This window comes from Monodelphis domestica, chromosome 4 (assembly GCF_027887165.1).
Source record: "Monodelphis domestica isolate mMonDom1 chromosome 4, mMonDom1.pri, whole genome shotgun sequence".
Lineage (NCBI taxonomy): Eukaryota > Metazoa > Chordata > Mammalia > Didelphimorphia > Didelphidae > Monodelphis > Monodelphis domestica.
Window position 1 is genome coordinate 26,060,452 of NC_077230.1, and position 24,214 is coordinate 26,084,665.

A 24,214-nucleotide genomic window follows, 5' to 3' on the forward strand; every position below is an offset into this window, starting at 1 on the left:
AAAAAATTGGAAAATGAGGGGATGCCCTTCAATTGCAGAATGGCTGAACAAATTGTGATATATGTTTGTGATGGAATACTCGAAGGAATAATAAAGTGGAGGCATTCCATGTGAACTGGAATGACCTCCATGAAGTGATGCAGAGTGAAAGGAGCAGAACCAGAAGAACATTGTACACAGAGACCAACACACTGTGGTACAACTGAACGTAATGGATTTCTCTACTAGCAGCAATGCAATGATCCAGGACAATTCTGAGAGACTTATGGAAAAAAAAAAACACTATCCACATTCAGAGAAAGAACTGTGGGAGCAAAAATGCAGAAGAAAAATATATGATTGATCATGTGGTTCAATGGGGCATTTGGCTTTAAAAGATCACTCTACTGCAAATATGCATAATACAGAAATAGGTTTTGAACAATGATACATGTATAACCCAGTAGAATTGTTTGTCACATTTGGGAGGGGGAAGGAAAGAGGAAAGGTAAAGAACATGAATCATGTAACCATGGAAAAATATTCTAAATAAATAAATAAATTTAAAGAAAAATTTTCCCACAAGGGAATTCTTATTACATATAGACTACTACATCCAAAACAAAATGTTTCTGGAAAGAATCAGAAAAGAACAAATTAATTGACTACAGGAATATACTCTCTACCTTTCACCTGCCATCAGTTGTAAGATACAGTCAGAGATTTTATTGGGGGGGGGGGGTGAAGGAGAGATTTCCTTACATTCCTGGGGAGACTGCTTAATATCACAGCCATGACACTTTGATAAGAGATAAGACCACCTGTTGAAATTTCATCAAGCCACAGGGCATTGATAATGAATCAGTAAGCCTCAAGAGAAACTTCAAATGTTCTTATTCTGAGATTATCTTCATGTCCACAGTTATTCTCAACAATAATGGGCACATGTTCACAGAATACTCATTTCTAGATATCTGAGTGAGGTTATCTCAGTCTTTCATTTTAAAAACCTAAAGCTTTGTGTTATTGGTTTTCCCTGTTTTCCAAGCTGGAGAAATACACCTCCATTAAAGTCCTTCTATAAGAACAGGGACTGGTCCTTATTGAGGGGCTTTGAAACATCTTAAAATAAAGGAAATGAGGCTAACCTCTTCAATGTTATTTATTTTATACATTTCTGGAATAAGTTAGACATTCACATGAATTGTTTTACTGAATAACTTCAGCCCCACTGTGATATTCACATCAATGACTGGGGGTGGGAGGGTGGAATTGATCGATCTTTTAATCCTATTAAAAAGCAGATGTAGAAATTCAGTAGAGTAAAAGTTACAAAGTCTTATCCAGTCTCCATCACAGAGCAAGGGGAAACCATCCAAGGGAGTGATTGAGTGTAAATCTTGGTCCTTGTGCCCACCTCTCGATATTGTTTAGGACATAAAGTGAGGGGTGGGGTGGGGTGTGGCTTAAAGTAATTTTATTTCTCTCCAGTTGAATACAATACCGGACATTTGGAAGTACAAGTACGGGACATAGTGATACTTAACAGTGTCATCTCTCTCTCTCTCTCTCTCTCTCTCTCTCTCTCTCTCTCTCTCTCTCTCTCACACACACACACACACACACACACACACGTGTGCAAGAGCAGGATCTAATAGTTATTTACCTGGATTTCACCTGGATCCTGGAGTGGGACTCGGAAGGAGCTGTCACCGTCGCCTGGCTCCATCCTGCAGTAACGAGCCAGATAAATGTTGGGTACTTGGTGCAAATGGAGATCCGGAGCCTGGAGGAGCAATCCTGACTCCTGGAGCCCTGGGAGAGCAGTGTGACTCATATATTCCTCTCTAGTCTTTTCCCACACAAAACCCGCCCCCCTCAGGTAACCTTAAAGAGAGAGCCTATTCCTCATTATCCCTAAACATAGGGTACTGGGAGCTTTCTTGCTTCAGCGTCTCCGCGCTCCCCTCACTTACTCTTCTTCCCCAGCCTGGGGGCGGTCCTACTAAAGCCAACAGAGCTAGCAGAGCTTAACCCTGCTGCCCGCCCCACGAAACACACACACACACACACACACACACACACACTCTCTCTCTCTCTCTCTCACACTCCGTCTCAAGGCACCTTTGTAAGTCCTTGCCCAGACACCAGGGCATCACCTGGCAACCCGGGGACCGGGAATGTCACCTGTGCCTCCCCAAATTTCCCTCCCCACAGGCTGCGCAGCAGCATCGCCAGGGTCCGTGACTGACAATTGAGCTCGAAGCCCCTAGTCCTCACTTCTCCCTAAGGGCTGTGTTCTCCCCCACTACAGCCAGCAGAACAAGCTCAGGCTGCTCCTAACTAGGCATCCCCTGGTATGTCTCAGCCTTCTGTGTCCCCAGCCTTTGCCCTGCGCCAGTGCCAATGCAGTAGCGCCTCCTGTGGTTCACATCCCCAGATCTTAGCACAAGCTAACACCAACTCATGCTGGGGAGCTTTCATGCAAAAAGGACCAAGAGGAAGCACCTGGGATTTGAGAAGAATAAAGGGATGGGTTGAGGGATCGGGTTTGGACTATTCCTTTCAAGCACTTCGTGGCTTATGAATTAGTTTGAATTTTTGCCTTAGAGAATGAAGGGGGCCAGTAATGGCTGGTCACTAGCACATTTGGAGTTAAATGGCAATGCTCTGTGGGGACTGCAGAGCTTGATGGAGGGGTGAGAAAAAGTCTGACCAGAAATCGGCTTATTTGCACTTTATCAGGAACCTGGAATATGAAAAAGTTGCTCTATCCTGATTTGTAGACTTTGTCAAGACTTGTGGAATGAGGTAGATGCCAGAACTACAGAATTTGAGAGTTGAAACCTTCACCAGCCATTTAGGCCAAATTATACTTGAAATGAAGTATTTCTATGACATATCCCAAAAGACTTTGCTTGAATATCACTCCCTCTAGGCATTCAATAAACATTTATCAAGTACCTACTGTGTGCCAGATACTGTGCATTGGAGATAACAAAGAAAAGCAATAAACAGTTTGTGCTCTAAAAAGCGTACAATGTAATGAGGAAACAACATGTAAAATATGTACAAACAATATATGAGATAAATTAGAAATAATTAACAGAAGTAAGTCTTTAGAATGTGAGGAAAATGAGAAAGGCTTGCTGTAGTCAGCAGGGATTTAGCTAGGATTTGAAGGAAGTCAGGGACATCAGGAGGCAGAATGGAAGAAGGAAATCATTCTAGTCATGCAAGTAGTCAGGAAAAATGCTCAGAATTAGAAGACGTGGTGTCCCCACTTGAGGTCAGCTTCAGTGGATCCTAAAGTTTGTGTGGGAGGAAGGAGAGGTTTAAGAAGACTGGAAAGTTCCTAGGAGAGGCAGGTTATGAAGAGATTTGAAGGCCAAATAGAGAATTCTCCTCAAGGTGGTGCCACTGACATTTATTGAATGGGAGAGGAGTTATGGTCAGATTTGTGCTTTAGGAAGATCACTTTGACAGAGAGGCTTATAGCAGGTAGATCAACAGCATGCTATTTTAACTGTCCAGGCATGAAGTGATGAGGGTCTATGGTAATATAAGGGAAGAGTAAGGGATAGAGTAAAGATTTGTTATGAAGATTAAATCAATAGACTTTGCCAACAAATTGAATATGGGAGAGTAAGAGAGAGAGCAAGGAGTCAAGGATAACACTTGATTATAAGTCTGGGTGACCAAGAGGATAATAGTTCCTTCAATAGAAATAGAGGAGTTATGAAGAAGGAAAGATATGAGGGGAAGGTTAATTAGTTCAATTTTGGGCATAATGAGTCTAAGATATATTGGGGAGATCCAGTTTGAAATATCTGATAGACAGGTGGAGATGTGAGGCTGGAAGTCAACAGAGAAGTTAGGGTTGGTTAAATAGATTTGAGAATCAATCAGCATAGAGATAATAATTGACTCTATGGGAGCCAATGAGATTACCAAGTGAAATAGTATAGAGGGAGAAGACCCAGGGCAGAGCCTTGTGGAACACTCAAGGTTAGAGGGCATGAATTAAATGAAGTCATCTAGCAAAGAAGTCTTGAAAAGAAATGGTCAGATAAATAGGAGGAGTAAGCAGTGTCATGAAAATGTAAAAAGAAAAGAGTATCAAGAACTGGGCAATTATCAATAGTGTCAGAACCTGCAGAATCAAGGAATATGAGGATAAATAAAAGGGCATTAGATTTTATGATCAAGAGGTTATTAGTAACTTTGGAAAGAGCAATTTTAGTACAATCAGGAGGATGTCAACACTGTAGCAAATTAAGGAGAGAGAGAGAGAGAGAGAGAGAGAGAGAGAGAGAGAGAGAGAGAGAGAGAGAACAAAGGAAGTAGACACTTTTTACAGACTGACTTCTCCAGAAATTTAGACACAAAAGAGAAAAGAAATATGGGACAATAGCTATCAGGGATGAATGGATGGATCCAGTGAGGGTAGCCCATAGCCAATATAAACTCTAAATTTGTTGGGGGGTTTTTGTAACTTCTTCCCATTTTTCTTTGTTCTTACCTTTGTGGTAAAAAAAAATCTAATCTTTTTTGCACAAAACAGGCCTTCAAATACTTAAAGACAAATATTAGGTGCCCCTAGTTTTCACTTTTCCAGGATATGAACCTCACCAAATCAAATTGTGGCATGAACAATATCAAACCTTCCTATTATGCCTAAAAAGAAAATGTGTTTAGAAAGATAAAGCTAAAGTTCATTTGGAAGGAAAAAGATCAAGGATATCCAGGGAAATCATAAAAAAAAATGCAAAGGAAGGAGGACTTGCAGTCCCAGATCTCAAACTATACTATAAAGCAGTGGTTATCAAAACAATTTGGTACTGGTTAAGAGACAGAAAGGAGAATAAGTGGAATAGACTTGGGGTAAATGACCTCAGCAAGACAGTCTATGATAAGCTCAAAGATCCCAGTCTGTGGGACTAAAACCTACTATTTGATAAAAACTGCTGGGAAAATTGGAAGACAGTATGGGAGAGATTAGATTTAGATCAACATCTCACACCCTACATCAAGATAAACTCAGAATGGGTGAATAACCTGAATATAAAGAAGGAAACTAATAACAAATTAGGTGAATATAGAATAGTATACTTGTCAGATCTTTGGGAAAGGAAAGATTTTAAAACCAAGCAAAAGCTAGAAAAAAATCACAAAATATAAAATCAGTAATTTTGATTACATCAAACTAAAAAGTTTTTGTACAAACAAAACTAATGCATCCAAAATTAGAAGGGAAGCAACAATTTGGGAAACAATCTTCATAACAAAAACCTCTGACAAAGGTCTAATTACTCAAATTTATAGAGTTAAACCAATTGTACAAAAAATCAAGCCATTCTACAATTGATAAATGGGCAAGAGACATGAATAGGCAATTTTCAGTTAAAGAAATCAAAACTGTTAATAAGCACATGAAAAAGTGTTTTAAATCGCTTATAATCAGAGAGATGCAAATCCAAACTACTCTGAGGTATCACCTCACACCTAGCAGATTGTCTAACATGGCAGCAAAGGAAAGTAGTGAATGCTGGAGGGGATATGGCAAAGTCGGGACATTAATTCATTGTTGGTGGAGTTGTGAATTGATCCAACCATTCTGGAGGGCAATTTAGAACTATGCCCAAAGGATGATAAAAGACTGTCTGTCCTTTGATCCAGCCATAGCACTGCTGGGTTTGTACCCCAAAGAGATAAGAAGGAAAAAGACATGTATGAAAATATTTATAGCTGTGCTCTTTGTGGTTGCAAAAAAATTGGAAAATGAGGGGATGCCCTTCAATTATGGAATGGCTGAACAAATGTGGTATATGTTGGTGATGGAATACTATTGTGCTCAAAGGAATAATAAAGTGGAGGAATTGCATGGAGACTGGAATGGCCTCCAGGAATTGATGCAGAGTGAGAGGAGCAGAACCAGGAAAACATTGTACACCGAGACTGATACACTGTGGTACAATTGAATGTCATGGATTTCTCCATTAGTGGCAATGCAATGACCTGGAGGAATCTACGAGGAAAACCATTATGCACAACCAGAGGAAACACTGTGGGAGTAGAAACACCGAAGAAAAACAACTGCTTGAATATGTGGGTGGAGGGGATATGGCTGGGGATGTAGACTCTAAATGAACATCCTACTGCAAACAACAATATGGAAATAGGTTCTGATAAAGGACATATGTAATACCCAATGAAATTGCCATTGGCTGTGGGAAGGGTGGGTGAAGGGGAGGGACAGAAACAATGTGATTATTGTAACCAAGGAATAATGTTCTAAATTGACTAAATAAACTAATTCAAATGGAAAAAAAAAAGAAAGATAAAGCTAGAAGAAGAAAATGGAGAGGTCAGCTAGTCCAATCACCTCATTTCCAAGTTGAAGAACTGTGAATTTCAAAACTACTCAACCCTGTTCAAATCATTCTTTAGAGGATGGGATTTGGCTATTTCCTGATCAATAACAATAGAGATACTTGGAATGACAGAATCAGGTCTTGGAAACTACAATCTCCACCCTACTCAGGGTAACAGGATTTAGGAAGGGCTGCAGCAAATCTCAAGATTTAATTATTTGAGAATATGGCCTTCAACAGACATGTGCAAAGGGGACAGACCTCTGGGCAGTCCTGGGTGAAGCTAGAGCCACCATTGGCACAGGTGAGACACAGGAAGTGAGGTAGAGGATAGCTGAGGAGTTTGGGGACTTCCTGGGTGAAGGAGAGGAGGTTGTGGCTGCCTGGTGCTTGGAGTGGAGGCCCTCAGACTGTTTCTCCTTTTTGGTCACGTGAGTGATAGGGACTGATCTCTTTTCTTTGCCTCGGCTATCCAAGGCCTTGGGCCTTTGGCCCAGCCTAAGCAGAGGGAGTATTTAAGACCTATTCCCTTCTCTCCCCTTTCCCTTTCCCTTTCCCTTTCCCTTTCCCTTTCCCTTTCCCTTTCCCTCCCTCCCTCCCTCTCTCTCTCTCTCTCTCTCTCTCTCTCTCTCTCTCTCTCTCATACCTTTCTTCCTCCTGTTAGTAATTAAAAACTCCATAAAAGGTTGACTACTGACTTGAGTTTTCATTTAGGAATTACATAGCTGAATTCCTTGGCGACCTTAAATTAATATATATCAGTCTTTTAAAGTGATTTCCATATCACAGAACCCGAAGCTCAGAAAAATCATGCAACTTTCTCTAAGGGTATACAGGTACATATTAGAGGTAGAATTTGAACTAAGTTCCTCTGATACCAATGCTGTGTTCTTTCCCCTGTACAACCTCTGGGCAATAATAGATGGTCAAAGTAAATTCCCAATTCATTTTAGTTGCCACTATTCTTGCTAATATGTTGGCAACAAAAGATAAAATTTCAGAAAGGAAGGAGTTCCCCCCACCCTGAATTTTCCTCCATAGTATTCTTTTGCTATATAGCTTTCACAAAATCAACACCCACACCATTTTCCCATGCCAACTAATACTTAAGCCTTCCTCCTCTATATTTTTCTCTTGTTTTGTTATATTTTCTCTGTTACTTATTCTCAAAAACTAAAACCCTTGAGTTTTTCAAACTGTAATTTGTCTCTAATCTTTCCATTCTCCACTCTTATTTTTTTTCTTTGCTCTGAGTCCTCTCTTTACTTTTCTTTGTCTGCTTTGCTACTCTGTTTTTGGGTCAGCTCCCTTAACACTACTGAAAGTTTTAGCTAGATGTAATTTGAACAGCACATGGGGTACCCCTATGATAATAGAGGAATAAGAAATAGATACATTTTACTGATATCTATGGAAAGAAATAGACAGTGATTTCAGAGGATGAAAAGTCATGGAAGATTTGTGGCTGGTGGAGGAAGCCCTAAGATCGATCAAATTATGAATCTCAAAGTGTCAAAGTTACTGCTATTCAAAGACCAATTTCATCACAATTTAAGAAAATCATGGAGGAATTATTACAGAAAACAGCCCAATAAGGGGCAGCTAGGTAGCACAGTGAATAAAGACCCAGTTTAAAGGACCTAGGTTTAAATCTGGCCTTAAGAAATTTCCTAGATGTGTGACCTTGGGCAAGTCACTAAATCCCAATTGCCTAGCCCTTACCTTTCTTCTGCCTTAAAATGAATACTTATTAGTACTTAGAATCAATTCTAAGACAGAAGGTAAGGATTTTTTAAAAAGGAAAAGAAAAGAAAGTAGTATAGTCCTGGCACATAGTAGGCTCTTAAATAGTGATTGACTGAAAATCTTGCATTATGATCCTGTCAAGACTGAGAGTACAATCCTCCTGTCCAGAGATTATCTTGGATATTATAGGAATACATATTGCATCATACAAGAAGAAAATTATATATTGCATAAATAAGGACTTCTTGGTTCCTTATCTCTATGTAGACAAGCTATGTATTATTTCTATACTTGACATAATAGTGTAAAGATTGCTAGGCATGTAGGGATTAAGATTTCATTGGTATAGGGAATTTTCAGATGAGAAAACTCCTTTCAATGTGACACCTTCTTTGTAATTTATAATCTAAGACAGTTTTCTTGAGCACTAAGAGCTTATTTGATTTTCCCCAATGTCATATGGCCAAAGGAAGGAATTGAACTCAGGTCTTGGCTTGCTCTCTATCCACTCTGCCATACTTCCAGATATTCTCTTTTAAATATTCTCTTTAAATGTACCCATTCATCTTCAAACATGAAGTATAATATACTTGTAAAAGGTGGTAACCCTTGACAGCTCCCTTACTTGGGATGTATAATCTGGCTTGGGAATCTAAGAGACACGGTTGCTGAGATGAGTCTGCCTTTGGGTTCTGCACTGAAACATGAACATTGGCCATGGAACATTGGGCTGAATGAAGAGCATACTGTCCTAGTGTTTTGGATATGAAGAATTGAAGAATTTTTACGATTATAATTAAGATAATTTGGACACTCTTTAGAACTGTTCCATGACTAAAAGGTAAGTGTAATTTCCTTGATTATTGATAGAAAAATGAGGATTTGATTACTAACCATAAGCTAAAGATGGGTTTTTCATAGAGAGGACCCTAGATGCTGAACCAAACTAACTTCAGAAAAAATCTTAAATAGGACAAATCTGAGAATTATGCGAAAGGGAGGCTATAACCTAGTTCTTAGGTTATAAGGAAGTTAGCTGGCATGATGGTGCAAATGTTGGATATAAAATCATGGAAATCTGAGTTCAAATCCTGTTTCAAATATTTATTATCAGTATGACTCTGGGCAAGTCATTTAACCTTTCTCAGACTCAGTTTCTTTATCTTAAAAATAGAAATAAAAATAGTACCTACCTCATAAGGAATTTGGAAAAATCAAATGAGATAACATATGTAAAGAGCTTTGCAAATGTTAAAAACACTCTGTAAATATGGTAGCTGTTTTAGTTAACTCTCAATGCACTGTAACTTGTTACTGGGTGATTGCTGGTCAATGAGGGGCTGTTGTATTCTCTACTGCCACTTACAAGATAACTGCCACTAAGAAGATAAGTTCTCTTCTTTCCAAGTCTGTGTGACACTGCTCTCTCTTGGTTCTCTTTCTACCTATTTGACTGCTCCTTGTCAGTCTCCTTTATTGGATCTTTATCCATATCAAGGCTCCTCATTATGGGAGTCATGTCTCCCAAAGTTCTGTCCTGGGCCCTTTTCTCTCTATATATTATTTCATTTGTTCACATCTTGACTTCCATGGATTCAATTATTATCTCTATGATGACAATTCTCAAATTTATTTATCCAACCCAACCTCCTTGTTGACCACCAGTCTCACATCTCCACCTGCCTTTTGGCTTTCTCTAATTGAATATCCCGTAGATATCTTAAATTCAACATGTCCAAAAATGAACTCTTTATATATACCCCAAACTCTTGTTTTCTTTCTAAATTTCCTATGAATTTTGAGGGTGCCACCATTCTTCCGGGTCCCCCAGGTTCACAACGTTGGTATCATTCTCTATTCATTCTCTCTCAGTCCTCATATCCAATTTGTTGCCTAGGCCTATGGATTTTATTTTATGAATGCCTGCCTTCTCTTCTCTGACTCTTCCACCAACCCAGTGCAGGTCTGCATCACCTGAATGATTGAAATAGATTGAAAGTGGGTATCTCTGCCTCAATTCTCTCTTCACTTCTTCCTCCATCCTGTTGTCAAAGTGATCTTCTAAAATCTCAGGTCTAACCACATCACCATCTACTCAATAAACTTCACAGTGAAGATAAACATAAAATCCTCTCTTTGACATTCAAAGCTTCTCATAATATGCCTCCCACCTCTCTACCCTTCTTATACCCAACACAACTCCCAAGCATACACATAGTCTATAATTCAATGATACTTGACTCCTGGATGTTTCTCAGAGAAGAAACTCCCTCTTTCAACTCTGAGCATTTTCACTGGCTTTCCATACCTGGAATTCTCTCCTCCTTCATCACCACTCTTGGCTTTCCTCGCTTTCTTTGAATCCCAATCATTCCCAACTTCTAGAGGAAGTCTTCCCTATCCCCCCTTAATTTGAGTGTCTTCTCTACTGATTATTTCTGATTTTTTAGCATATTTGTGCATAGTGTTTTGCATGTTGTCTCCCTCATTATGCTGTGAATCCTTTGAGAGGATTTAATTGGCTCTCCAATGCTTACTGCAAGGTCTGGCACATAGTAGGCACTTAAATAAACTGATTGACTCTTGTAATTTGCTGCTGAGAACTGTCAAGGGACATATGTATGTTGTACTTCACATTAGGAAATCATGCTTTTAATTGTACTGTCATCTAAGGGTGTAGCTATAGTTGAAGAGAATATATGGTTAAGGAATATATGTTAGACAACATTATATCATGGAAAAGAAGAGAAAACAAAAGATATTTTTCTATATTGTCCCCTGTTGCTTCTGAGAGGTAGAAAAGAAGAATCCTGCCAAAAGAGCAAAGAGGGAGAGGCTAATGCTAACTTTAAGATAAAAATCATTGCCTTTCTACCAGAATAATTTCATCTGAGTCCAGGAAATAGAGAATTACAGAAGATAGGTCAGCTAGTCTGGCTGCAATGTTATGCCCAAAGAGGAGTCAGTCAAGTACAGTGTGGATCAGCTCCCTTAGCAGTGGGAGCATTTATTCAATGCAAGAACTGCATACTTATGGGCAATTACTGAGTCAGAAAGAGGGCCTCAAAGTCAACCATTTCTAGAACTGTCTACCTCAGCAACCTCAGCACTATAAGTGGGAGATACTACAGAGAATTGGGGGTTGGGACCATGCCATAGGCTATACATAGATGCATATATTTTATATGCAGTAGATATGTGTTATTGTACAAGTGCATAATGGATCTATGACATTGTTAGTGATGGGAAGGCCTAAGATAAGTCCTAAAGAACTTACTGGGGCAAAAAGTACATTGAGGTTAAGTGAATTGGCCAAGATCATAGCTAAGAAGTTTGAAAATTGAGTTCGAGTTATCTACTAACCAAATATATAAATTATTATACAGGAGTTGGTCAGTCAATCAAAATTTATTTAACATCTACTATTTGCTAGACACTATATTATGTGCTTGATTTGTATTCAAACTCTTCTACTTAATCTAGAAGGAAAACTAATGCAATATCCATTATTTGATGAATATTAAGCCACCAGTATTCTTAACAGTAGCAATTTGTATAAAATCTTTCCAGTAAGCCAATAGCAAAAACTTTTCCAATGAAACCAATCAGTTTTGTGAACAGATTAAGATGTTCCCTCCTAAGCAGATAATTCTGTAAGACCTTAAACTACCATTGATGGACTTATCTGGGAATATTATGTGTATCCCACATAGAACTGAGTGTGAGAAATAAAATTACAGTGAATCTGTGATACATCAAAATAATACAAACATAGTTAACTTGTAAATAGCATTTATCACAGGACCATATGAGCACATCAAAAATAAATGGTGTAGGCAATATGAATTCAGAGGAAAGAGAGCAACATGGACAGGAGTAGGGAGACCCCAATAATGAGGTTTTTATACTTCCAATCCATTATATGTTCAAAATAGGGAGAGATAATTTAAGAGATCAAAGGATGTAGAATTTTTAAAGTCTCTATAGAATTTTCTTTATTTTTTTCTTTTAAAAATTTATTTTTTCACATCTATAATCTGTCTCTCCCATTGCTCCTCATTCAACAACATCAACAATATCCTTCATCATATTGGAGTCTAGGAAAACAAATTCCCTCATTGTCCATACTTGCAAATTTATGCCTTTCTCTGCATTTTAACCCCATTTCCTCTCTGGCTGGAAGTGCATAGAGTATTTCATCCTTAGACTTCTGGTTTGTCACTCTATTGATCAGAACTGTAAAGACTTTCAAAGTTGTGTTGCTCCATAATATTATTGTTATTGTATAAATTGTTCTCCTAATTCTGTTTCACGTCAATTTGCATCATCAATTCATAGAGGTTTTTCCAGCTTCCCCTGGAACCATCCATTTGTCATTTCTTATGGCACAAATAATATTCTATTCCATTCATATTCCATAATTTGTTCAGTCAGTGGAGAATAGTACCTCATTTTCCAATTTGGGGCTACTAGGAGAAGAACTACTAGAAACATTTAGATATATATAGCCTATTTTCATATTTTTTCATCTCTTTGGGCTTTAGAACTAGTAGTGGTATAGCTGGTATCCACAGTTTGGTAACTTTCTGCTACCATGAAACTTTCTAGGCATTAATAGGAACCATCATCAAAATGTTCAGGAGTTGAAGTTTGCTGTTCACTACAGCAAAACTTGTGTCCAGTGTTCCATTCCTTAAGCTTCTTGCTTTCTACAGACAAATTAAGATGTGTTCTTATACTCAATGAAGAGACAGCATAGCATAGTGAATACAGAGCTGTCCTCTAAGCCAGGAAAATGGAGATTCCAGTCTTACGTTTGGCAGAGGTTAGCTATGTAACTCTGGGCAAGTCACTTTAACTCTCAGAATTCTAATCAGCTCTCCAAAATTTAATGTTGAATAGAGGACGCCCACCTACACAGGTGGAAGGAATTGCTTCATCCAGGAGTTCCCTATCCCAGGGAAATCAGGGATCCATTCCCTATTCTGTAAAATGCTTATGTATGCTGATGGAATTATGTTGTGTTACTCCTCCTGGAGGACGCATTTGCATTTTAATAGGTGTCTGCAGTGCCTTAACTTAAAAGACTGATTCAGGATCCTAATTTCAGGTTCTAATTGTAAAAAAGCTAGAAAGGTATTTTGGGCTGGAGGGTATCCTGTGCCCTATAAATCCCACCTGCTCTGCTCAAGAGTCCTACTTAATATTAAATGTAGAGTAAAAACTTCAACAATTGTATCTCTTAATGCCATCAGTCTACTAGTAATGATAAAATATGTGGAATAAACATGTGCTGATAATGGATGATCCCTGGAGACTCAAAAAATTGCTATATGAGAGACATAGGAGATATTTGAAACCAGGGAAGACTGAAAAGAAGTTTCAAAAAATAATTCAATCTATTTTTTTTTTGACATTTATAATGCAGGTGAATCACTGTACAGCTTGAGCAAAGTGAAACAAGGATAAAATAGAAATAGAACAGAAAGTCCATGCCCCCCAAAAATTTACAATCTAGTTCAATGGACAAGATAAATGATGAAACAAACAGAAAAAAATCATCAGATAATCTACAAACAAAATTAGGACAGAGTAAGTAGTATAGAGGGAAATCAGAAAAAGGAGGCATCACTATGAGATAAGATTATACTGAGAAAGGTTCCTAGGGGGGATGAACCTTAAATCAGGTTCAAGACAGATAGTTCTGTTATGAAGATTGTTTCCCAATCTGTTGCTTCCCTTCTGATTTTGGTTGCATTGGTTTTGTTTGTATAAAACCTTTTTAATTTGATGTAATCAAAATAACTTATTTTACACTTTCTGATTTCTTCTAACTCTTGCTTGGTCTTAAAATCTTTCCTTTCCCAAAGATCTGACATGTATACTATTCTGTATTCATCTAATTTACTTATAATTTCCTTCTTTATGTTCAAGTCATTCACCCATTCTGAGTTTATCTTGGGGTAGGGTGTGAGATGTTGATCCAACCCCAGTCTCTCCCATACTGCAAGGCAGATAGTTCTGAACTAATAAACAATATGAGTAAAGACCATGGAGATGGAAGAAGAAAGTCAGTAACAAAAGACAGTACTTGGAAATCAATAAGTAGCTATATCTGGAAGAGAATTTCTGATCATCTGTGATTCTAGTCAGAACTGAAGCCGTAGATAACAACAAGGAGGTGTGTCTCCTTTGTGCACGATGATGGCTCTGTGGATGTAGCTGTTCCTCTATTTTGCAGTCCAAAGATAATAAATTACTGCACCGGTGTATTGTTCTTCGTGTGCAGGCTCTCAGCTCCTTTAATTGGACAATGTATTAAATACTATCATAATTGCACAGACAAAAGCAACATCCCATGCTAGTCTTTAAATGAATGCAAACCAATCTAATGGCCTTGCCTAAGAGAGAACATTACCATGTGATGAACATTTTCAATAACAGCTATTAAGTCTGCCAGTAAGATTTCTGTTGCATTCTCATATCACTGAATTTCTAGCTGAATGAAATTCTGCTCATGACATATCATTAAGACTGAGTCATTCTACTTCCACATGTTTAAACAAGTGTTTTGTTAATGTCTGAAATACACATTGAAGTCTGCTTTTAGGACTATGAAGTGTTCTTCCGTTTTCCTCTTTCACGCGATGAGACGTTCCATCTATCTACTTTTTCATATGGACGACTAGATAAAGAGTTCTGGATGTGTAGTGAAAAAGATCAGAGTTCAAATCCAGCGTCTTATACGGACTAGTTGTGTGAAACTGGGGAAATAACTTAATCTCTCCTGGCCCCAGCTTTCTCATCTATAAACTGGGAATGATAAGATCACCTACCTAACAAGGTTGTTGCGAGACAACATATGTGAAGTGTATTGCAAACCTTAAAGCCTATATAAATGCCAGCAGCAGTTCTAGTACTAGCATTACTAGTAGGGGTAGGAGTAGACTGAATATGGAGTTTTTGTTTGATCTCTTGCTACTTCTTCCCTCTCTGACCCTCTTAGACATTTTTTATCCACCATCTTAGCTGTGACCGAGGAATTGTCTCGGGAAAGTGATCCCATCCGTGGCGGTGGTAAAAATCATCTTTCCTCACCCTTCAAATTCTACATGCCCCATCACAGGCTCAGAACAGAATATGAAGAGAATGCTTTCCTACTTACTAATGGAAATTCTCCTGTCCTTCCCAGGGGTGAACAATGTTTGGTCCATCTTATGTTGCTTTTTAACGTTTTTTACTTCTGCCTCCCTAACCAGATCCTTAGGAACAGAGAATTATTTCTTCATTCAACCAATGTGCAAAGTGCCTAGAATTACGATGCACTGTGCTAGGTCCTGGGGCAGAGAGTTGTCCTGCAAGGAACCTGCAGAAACACGTTTTGCCTTGTCTAATACATTTTTGTGTCTCCCACAATACCTATAACAGCACAAAATCATGTACCACAATTGATATTTATTTAATTAATATTTGTTCAGTTAATCCATGGACGACTTACATAATATAGGCTGTATTAGCCTAAACGCAGATTGCTTTTTTCCCCTTTGAAACGGACTGTAAAAGCCTGAGAGTGCTGTACTCTTTGTGGTGGGTTTTAATGAATATAATACTTTGCACAAATATTATGTGTATGTGGGTTGTGGGTTTATGGGAGGGGAAGGTACTTTCCCCTTATCTTCTGGCATTTCCTTGTTCTGAAATATTTCAGATATAAGCAAAGGAGTATGGAAAATGTATGGTGTTGCTGAAAGACAAACTAAATGTCTGTGAAGCTCATTCAATACAAAGAGAGCTCTGGCATTTCTCTTTAGGATGAAGCTGTTTTTAGTTTGGGTTGCTCAGACAGAGAAGACATATGGATGATTATTGGATATAGGAAAAATTGCCCATTTTAACAGGAAGTTTGATCCATAATTACTTTTTCTTAGAATAGCCTGGCCAATCCATGAGTTTAGGAAGTTAGTCATTGGCAGGTAATTAAGAAGCTAAAATGAAATATGGAACATAATTAAAATAAAATATAATTATAGAATTATCCATTTGGAAAACAAATCTAGCCCTGCAAGGCAGCACATTTACATTATTAATTAGCAGAACAACATTTACTATATTTTCTTCCAGATAGAAGCCAGAGACTGTTAAATTGATAGCAGACTTCCACTGAGTTAGGATAAAGCTTAGAAACAAAAACAAGAACTCAAACAGAGTTAAAAGTAATTCTCCCAGGGTCAGGGGAAAGGAGGGCATGCAGGGAGACAGGAGGTCCTGGGTTCAAGTGTGACCTCTGACACTTCCTGGCTGTGTGACCCTGGGCAAATCACTTAACTTCAATTGTCTAGCCTTTACCACTTCTCTGCCTTGGGACCTAAACATAGTATTGATTCTACAATGGAAGGTAAGAGTTAAAAACAAAAACAAAAACAAAAACAAAAACAATTCTACCCCCCACTAGACTTACTGAGCAATATATAATTTGCTTTTATTATATCTAAGAAATAACTTTTATAGATTTACCCAAGAATATGTTTTGTAAAGAGGACTAATTATATGATCTCTGTGGTCCTTACAGCACTACAATTCTATAAGTATGCAATTCTGTCATTTTTAATACCCCTTCTATTCAAGCAGCTAGGTGATACAGTGGATGGAACACTAGATTTGAAATCAGGAAAACTCATTTTCATGAGTTCAAATATAGTCTTAGACACTTATTAGCTGTGTGACCCTGGACAAACTATTTAACTCTTCCTCAGTTTCCTCATGTGTAAATGAGTTGGAGAAGGAAATAGCAAACCACTCCAGCGTCTTTGTCAAGGAAACACCAAAAGAGGATACTAAGAATCAGATATGACTGAAAATGGCTCAAAAACATCCTATATTCAAGACTTGGGAGTATTGGAGTCTTGTCTACACGGTTTACCTGATTTAAGTCTCTCTCCACTCCAATTTACCCTACATACAGCTGTTAAAGTTATTTCGCTGAAACTCAGGTCTGACTATATCACTCCCCTACTAGGTAAGATCCAGTATTATTAGTATCAAACATAGACTTCTCTGTTAGACTTTTAAAGCTCTTCTAACTTATTCTCAATCAATCTTTTCAGCTTTGTTAGACATTCCTCCCTTTCCTGTATTTTCTGATTCCACCAGACTTCTTGTTATTCCTTGCATACAACACTGCCATCTCTATGCCCTTGCAGTTACAGTCCTGCATTCCTGAAATGTCCTCTTTATTCCCACCTATCAGAATCCCTTCTTTCCTTTAAAACTTAGCTCAAATGCCAGCATCTACAAAAATCCTACTGTGATACCCCCAACCACTATTATCTTTCCCCACAAAATTATTTTTTATATGCAAGTATCCCTTCCACAGCATAGGAAACTAAATGGGAATTTTGAAGGAGTTTGCAGAAGTCACGGTTGACAAGTACATGACACAGAAAAAAGTTTAAAAAATCAGAAATGCATAAAATATATGTATAGTATTGTATAATATCAGCATATTTTATCTTTTAATCCACAAATATAAACAATTTCTTTTTTAAGTTAAAATAAAACAAAACATAAAAATTTGCAAAAAGAATATGAAAGACAATAAACTTGATGTGGATTTTCCAGATCATGGAGTGCTGTTCCCTAACCCCGGAGATGTGTAAGGGAAAGAAACCTGAACTTCTATGTACATAGGATATATATTCCCCATCTATAAAATGGGAATAATATAATCACCTACCTAACAAGGTTGTTGTGAGAATCAAATGAGATACCATATGCAAAGTGTATTACAAACCTTAATGTGCTATAGAAATGCCAGGAGTAGTGGTGGTAGTAGTGGTAGTAGTAGTAGTAGTAGTAGTAGTAGTAGTAATAGTAGTAATATTTGTTGTTAGAATATAATAACTTAATGTTATATAGTGCTTTAAGATGTGCAAAGCACTTTATAAATGTTATCTTGTTTGATTTTGCAGTGACCCTAGAAGGCAGGTGGTAGTATTATCAACATTTTACAGATGAGGACCATGAGGCAAGGAATAAGTGTTTTACTCTTTTCATAGCTAGTCAGTGCCTGAAGCCAGATTTGAATTTAGGACTTCTTGACTCCAGATCTAGTACTCTACCTGCCATGCTCCCTACCTGTCCTCAAGAGTAATTGTTTCATTCTTTGTATTTGTACCTTCAGTACCTAGCGCCTACTATGTGTCTAATGTGAGATTTAAAATGGTTGAGGTCTTAAACTGTAGTGAGTTAAAATGGTGGAAGATATAAATTGTGTTAGATATAAGAGAGGGTAAGTAAATTTTGACCGCAGAAATATGTTTCACTACAGTGTCTTGGGTTTTAAATCAAATATAAGGTGGTCGCCAGGGAAATATTCCCAATTATTCAAATACCCAAGTCAATTGGGTTTTATAGAGATTTTTAATTAACAATACAATGAGTAATCAAAGAAAGAGAGAGAGAGTAAGCAAGGAATAAGTATGAAGGCCCTCAAGCCAATATGGCCTAGACCTGAGTCTTAAGAGAGAAATCAGTCAGTTTTTTTAACACTCACCACAAGGTCTGACTAAACAAGGATTCTAGTAACACCAGGCCAGCTCCATCTCAGCTGACTTCACCAGAGAGCCTTCCAGCCAGAGACTGTTCCAAAGGGCCTTTCTCCAGAGCCTCTCTCAAGAGATTCTTCCCAAGCTATCCTCATCAGAGATCCTCCAAAAGGATTTCTCCAAAAGGATATATATCCTCAAGATTTTCTGCTTTTTCTTATATAGGGGTTTTTCTCCCATGTCACCTCCCATAAGTCTCTACATCTACCAATCACTGTAGATGCTTTCCAAAGGACTTCCCATCTAAATTCCTGCTAAGTTGACCAATCTCCTCAGTAAGTCTGAATCAGAAAAAACACAGCTGAGTCAACTAATCTCATCAAGAGAAAACTTGCCCAACCCTTTTAGGTACCTAGCATCCCATTGTATCAATTCTAAAAACAGGCCTGGCTCAAAGAACTCCTTGCCTTATTATAAACATGGGTCCAAGTACTGTCATTGTTTAGCAAGGAGCTTTTTTTCCCCTAAAGCAGTCTTAAGTACGGTTGGAGTAGAGGTCCTCCCATTTCTGATCCTGACGAGTTCTCACATCAAAATGGGGAATGTTTCTCAGTAGGGAATTTGAGGATTCCTCAATGTGGAATAAAATTTTTAACATTCATAAGTCTGTGAAATTTTAAGGTTTACACTAAGTTGTCACATAGTAGGTGCTTAAAAGAATGCTCATGGACCAAGCTCTTTGGCACTTTTATGGAAGATATCCAGCTCAATTAAAACAAAGAAAGATTCCTTTTTGGAGACAATATTTCAGAGCCTTCCCAATGGGATTAACAACTACTCAAAAGACTTCTGCCTAACAATCCATATAGAAAAAAATGCAGAAGACTAAGAATACAAGGATGGACAGCTCATTAAGCTCCTCTCATCAGTACATTTATCTTTGACAGATACTGTAAGATGGACAATTAGCTGGGTGAAGAATTTAACAGGGAAAAGAGAATAGTTACACCTGGGTAACTGCTAATGCTTTCAATGTTCCTAAGCTACTTCCTGAAACAAATCTCATCATTTTAACATCAATTTTCTTCTGGTGATGCTTTATTTTTATTCATTCCTTTCAGTTGTGTCAGAATCTTTGTGACCCCATTTTGGGATTCTCTTAGAAAAGAGCCTGGAATGGTTTTCCATTTCTTTCTCCAGCTCATATTACAGATGAAGAAATTAAGTAAACAGTGATTTGTGACTTGTCTAGAGTCACACAGCTAATAAGTGTCTGAGCCCAGACTTAAACTCAGGAAGATAAGTCTTCCTGATCACCCCAGTATTCTATCCCCAACATTACCTAGCTGCCCCCTGGTGATAATATAAGGCTATAAATAAAGAAATAATCCGGTTTCCAAAGGCAGATAATCTAAAGAACAAAGAGATGTAGCTGTGTAAATAGAGGAGCCCCTGATTAATTTTACGAGTTCTCCAATGAAACTGATGGGATTATAGGCCTGGATATTTTTGAGAAGAGGACATCTATTCCCAACCCTTTGCTGAGGGTACATAAGGATTCCTTTGATGGGTCTGCAGTGAATTGGAACTACTACCTGATGACTGGTTGTCTAAGAATTAGCAAGACAGACTCTTGTCATGGTATCTACTTTCTCAATGGCTGATAAGAGTAAACTGTGAAATGGTTCATCTGTTGAACTCTTTATGAGAGCCTTTTCTTCTTCAGAGTTCCAGACAGAACGCAATAAGCTTAGAGGAAGGAGATGCCTCTTTCTTCCACCTCCATTCCCTTATAATGAGAAGCAATGGCAACTTGTAGTAGAGGCACGTAAAAAGTGAGAGACATTGTTTCACAGAGTGTGAGAGGAGAATTCCTGACTTCAAGAGTTCTTCAGTTTGAGGGTCAGCTCCTGGTCAAGCAGGCTGAAAGCTTTCTTCAATAGTGAGCTGAATCCTGCAGCTGAAGGACGAACAGGAGATCGGGACCTTGCCAATCCACCACAGGCACTTTGTCAAGACCTAAATCCCTATTATTCCAGAATCCTTTGGGAAGACCATGGGAGGCAGGGAAGCAACAGTTGAATATGATAAACACAAGGATCTCCCTGAAGAGGAAGAAGCTGGACTCTCTAAGGAGAAAGAAATTCCAAGGAATGATAAGGTGAAATCATAGGTATCATACAGTGACAGACCATAGTAAACATAAGAGGGAGAAGGAGGGACAAGCTATTAGGATTAAAATTCTCAGGATCCTGTATCTTAATATATAAGTATTTATTAGATAATAAAAATCAGGTCAGAGAAAAGAAAGGCACCAGCCAATGTAGCCAGTTGTTCCCTTCGCAAGCCTCCTCACCTAGCCACTCTTCCCCAAACTCACATCACAGTCCCACTACATACACACCTCCTCACACTGTGACTCCAGGACCAGAAAGATCACAAAACTTAGATCTTCCATGATGTCACTTTTCTGGGTCTCTAATTTGCCAGACTTGACCTCATATGGCATCAGAGGCTAGTCTTTTGGATGCAGGAGTCTTGAGGGACAAGAAGCAAGCATCTTCCAGGTACCAGGAACTATGAAGCTTCTGGTATTCTCTAGGAAAGGGCATGTATCCTCCTAAATAGATAAGCTTCAGGTCTTATTCTTAATGCAGTCAAAGAGTGGGTCTGAACCAAAATCTAATTTACTAAAGAATGGATTATTTTCAAATTAAATATGAAACTTTCCTTTTAGAAAAGAAAAAGGGGTATAGATTGTTGTTAAATTCTTATAGAGTAATGGTAATTGGTAAATCCCTACTGAGGGCTACTGAGACATAAAATAATTATTTATGAACCTTATAACAATAATGGAGAGGCCTGCTGTCTTCCCAAGACATATATCTAGTACATGAAAGAGATCTTCTCAAGAACGTTTCAAACCAGATGATGGCTAGTCAATTCAGAGATTCACATAGGTAAAAATGATATTGCCAGGACAATTCTAGGAAACATTCTTAAAAAAATCATAAAGTTACAGGAAAGAAATAGAAGACCTTAATGGGTACATTCAGATAAACTTTATTTTTTTTAACAATTATTGCCAATTGAAGGCAAATTCTTCAGATGAGAAAATTAGATTTGAAAGCTAAACAGCTGGTTAAAAAGATGGTATCTTATTTGGGATTTTGGTTTTAAAAGATTACTTTATTACAAAAATAAATAGTATGGAAATAGGTTTTGAGTGATAATACATGTATAACCCAGTGGAATTACTTGTTAGCTCCTGGAGGGGGAGGGGGAAGGGGAGGGAGAAAACATGACATGTGTAACCATGGAAAAAAATATTTTTGAAAAACAAAGTTAAAAAAAATGGTATCTTACAATGGGATTTGGATTTCTGGACCACAGTTTAAAAAATAAAGATGAGCACTTTTCACCATGTTGGAACTTGGGAGGCCTCCTCGAGACAGGACTTGTAGAATAGCAAAATGTCACAAAATGTCTGGAAGGATTTCTTCTAAAGTCTTTTTTGCTGACTACAAATGTGGTTTACAAAACCAAGGGGAACACATAGTTATTGTGAAAATTGGAGAGACCTATTTTCAAAAAGAAGCTAAATAAATACTCTTTATAAGACTGATGTGCCTATATAAAAAAAACAGCACAATAACTCCCAATGACAAGTCCATAGGAACAGAATGATTTAGGGAAAGTTGATTCTGGCTTTTGGAAACAGTCCATAGCGCAAGCCATGTTTAATACCAATCTTGGTGCCAAGGGAATTAAACATAGGATTTGGGTAACACTGTATCTCTCCAGGATCTAGAACAAAATTGAAATCTAAATAACTAAAATTATACAATTTTGGCAAGCAAGGTTCATTCTTAGTGCCCTTCTAATCAGTCAGCAAACATTTATTGATTTCTATGTGGCAGGCACTGTGCTAAGTGCTGGGAATATGAAGAAAGGCAAAAAATTTATTTGTCCTGGAGAAGAATATGATCCAACAGAAGATACAAGATATAATTACATACATTAATATGTATATAATAGATATATATTTTATATTCATATTTTATATTTTTAAATATTTTTAAATATTTATTTTATATATATTTATATATTTTTATATTCATATATGCATATATATATATGCACCTCTCTCTCTCTCTCTCCACCATCTCACTATCTCTGAGAAAGACTATAGTATAGGGGAGTGAGGCACTGAAACAGGACTCTTGTACTTAAACCTTGAAGGAAGTCAGGAAAAATAAGGAGTCTGAGGTGAAGGACCAGAGCATTCCAGGCATGAGAGACAGCCACTGCAAAGAAAGGCATAGAGAAAAGACATGGAGTGTCAAGTATGAGGAACTCCAAAGGGGGCATGGTAACAGGATCAAGTGCATGAGTGGAGAGTAAAATAAAAAAGAATATTAGAATGGTAGTAAGATGCCAGATTATAAAAAATTTGAATGCCTAATGGAGATGTTTATATTTGATCTGGGAGTTAATAGGGAACTACTGGAGTTTATTGAGTAGGGGAGTAACTTGGCATACTTATGCTTTGGGAAAGTGTCAGCTGCATGGAAGATGGAGTGAGTAGGGAGAGACCTGAAACAGGGAGATCAACTAGAAAGTTAATTTAATAATCCAGGTGGGAGGTGATAAAGGCCTGAACTAGGGTGATAGATGTGAAAGGAAAGAAAAGTACATATAAAAGAGATCTTGTAAAAGTAGAAAACATAAAATTTAGCAGAAGGAAAGTGAAATAAACATCAAAATCTATTTATATCATAAATATGGTAATGTCATTGTTGTTCTTTGTTCTTCATTTTCGAAGAGGACCAATGACATCACAAAGTGATGTTTTGGCTTCCTGGCAAATTGGATTAAAGTGAGACAGACTTATGCAAAGTCATCAGCCCCATTCTTTCTTTTAAAGACCTAGAAGTCCAGTGGAAGAACAAAAGTCAAGATGACTGGTGATGGTCCAATTTGCAATGGATGCCTTTGGCATCTTCAATGTCTGACCAAGCTTCAGCTACCTTCATAGCCCTTGGAATAACTTGTTCACATTTGCCTATTCTGCCTGGAAAGTTTTCAGATGCTTGGGGTAAACATCACCTTAATTCACTAATAGACTTGAGGCCTATCAGTTACTCTCAATCAGGTTTAAGCTCCTCTACTGAGGCAGTTTTACCAGGATGCTACTGCTTTCCATCCTATAGCTTCTTAGAGCCACAGGTCAGAGATGAAGAAAGGTGGACACCAAAAGTGGATGAGGAGCTCTGAAAAAGGTTCCAGCAAGCCTTCACACCAGAGGTGCTAGTTCTTCCTGAACAACTCAGACACCCAAGATAGGACAGAAATCATTGATAAATGTTTATATTTTCCTAAATATTTAGTAATACTGATTAATTTTGTGATGCATATTTATTCTAGGTCAAGAAAAGAATAATGTTTTAATGGAACTCAAGAAAACAGGTATTATTTCTTCCCCTTTCCTAGTTGCAAATTAATAAATTGGTTTTAGGGTTTATGACAAAAAAGTATAGAGATGTACCAATATTTGGTCAAAATGCAGTG

General features: G+C 37.8%; 1 protein-coding gene across 4 annotated transcripts in view; it reads right to left on the reverse strand.

Moving 5' to 3' along the window:
* SYTL5 (synaptotagmin like 5) overlaps positions 1 to 24,214 on the reverse strand; it is a 301,635-nt gene that overhangs the window by 236,454 nt on the left and 40,967 nt on the right. For 2 of the 4 annotated variants that reach the window (XM_056826257.1, XM_001379061.4), the window contains exon 1: positions 1,646 to 2,486. The exons of 1 other annotated variant lie outside the window; for it this stretch is intronic. The gene's annotated coding sequence lies outside the window, so the exon portion shown is untranslated. Of the gene's footprint in view, positions 1 to 1,645; positions 2,487 to 24,214 lie in introns of those variants that run through there. One more of the 4 variants, XM_007493347.3, reaches the window with a different exon arrangement.